Here is a 1,478-nt window from a genome sequence, read left to right as displayed (position 1 = left end):
GCCCCTCCTTCCCCAGCAGGGCCTGGGTACGGCCCAGGGGTGGGGACTGAGAAGGGTGCTTAATTCACATCATCTGAGCCCTGGGATTGCAAAACTGGGATGGTGAGCCAGACCACAGAGCCCTCATTAAAAAGCCGCCTGTGACAGTTTCTGGTTCTCTTCTGAGTGCGGGTGCTGAGTGATTTTTGGTCCGATTCCCCTCCCCCCATCCAGCCAGCTGGCCACACTCGGCATCTCCAGGGCCCGGCGTGCCTGTCTCCACGCACCTCCTGTGAGCCCTTCTAGGTACCGAGCACGATTCCGGCTGCCGCCACGGCCATCTGAGACCATCTCCTGAAATTCGCCCCGTGGCGGGTCATTTAAGTCCGGACCTACTGAACCCCAGGCTCTCGGAGCTCGGAAAAGCTTGCAGTCTGCAGTCTGAGGTCACTCCCCCGCCCCACCCCCGAGGCAGAAGGTGGCGGCGGACACACAGAGGCCGGCTGGCGGCAGACCCTGCCATGCTGTGAGGTTTGGAACCAAGGGAACTTGATCTTTCCGGGGCCGGTGGTCCAGAACACAGGGCTGGGCCCCTCCCTCTCAGCCCTGATGGGCGCCCCTCACCCTCACAACCCCACTTGTGATCCTGGGAGCTGGCCCTGGGCAAGTTCACGGCTCCCGCCATCCCCGGGCAGCCCCTGCGGTGTCCCTGGGCAGCGAGCTTTGTCTCTCCTGTTCTGCCTCATTCCCTGTTGCTGGGTGGTCTCTGCAGTGAGGATGACACAGCACAGATGCAGGGAAGCCTTTATCACACGGCCTGGCCAGGCACACTCAGCGGACTCGACACTCCCAGCCAGGCGCCTCTCCAAGGGCTCTGCCCGCCTGCCAGGAGGTCGGAGGTCTCAGGACCCTCCAGCCTGGGGGAGAGGCCACGGCACGGGGAAGGGAGGGGTCTTGCCGGGGACCGGGGGGCTGGGAGTAAGTGGGGAGCCAGGGCTGAGTGGTGGGGCGGCTGGGGCGTGGCGATGCCTGGGTGCTCCAGGCGGTTAGCCCCGGGTCTCCGTGCCCACTGATGTGTCAGCTCTGGGTCAGGAGAAGCTGCACAGCGGCGGGTGGGCTGCCCCAGACGCCCATGCTGGCACAGGACCATGTGCTTGTAAACTTTAATTCCCATACAGTAGAGAAACATACAGTACAAGCAACATGGGGGACCGGCTGCACCTGGAAACAGGCTCCCCGCGGAGAGGGGGGCACCTCGCCTGCTCCTGGGCGATGCCGTGAGTCCCGCTGCACAGAACAGCCAGGGGAGGTGTAGCCGGCTCAGCCCTCCCCTCCCCTCCCCCTGCAGGTCCCAGCTTCCTCTGCCCTCCACCCCAGGGGCCCCTCCTGGAGGACGACGGGCGGTCTTCCAGGGGGTCAGACACGCTCTGCTCCCTGCCAGCTTCTCTTGCGCCTGGGAAGGCGGACCTCATCGCCAAGCCCTGGGGCTTGGCTGGACG

This window comes from Neophocaena asiaeorientalis, unplaced genomic scaffold (genome assembly GCF_003031525.2).
Source record: "Neophocaena asiaeorientalis asiaeorientalis breed wild unplaced genomic scaffold, Neophocaena_asiaeorientalis_V1.1 scaffold65, whole genome shotgun sequence".
NCBI classification, from domain to species: domain Eukaryota; kingdom Metazoa; phylum Chordata; class Mammalia; order Artiodactyla; family Phocoenidae; genus Neophocaena; species Neophocaena asiaeorientalis.
The sequence above is the reverse complement of the archived record's forward strand: the minus strand, read 5'-3'. Positions refer to the sequence as shown.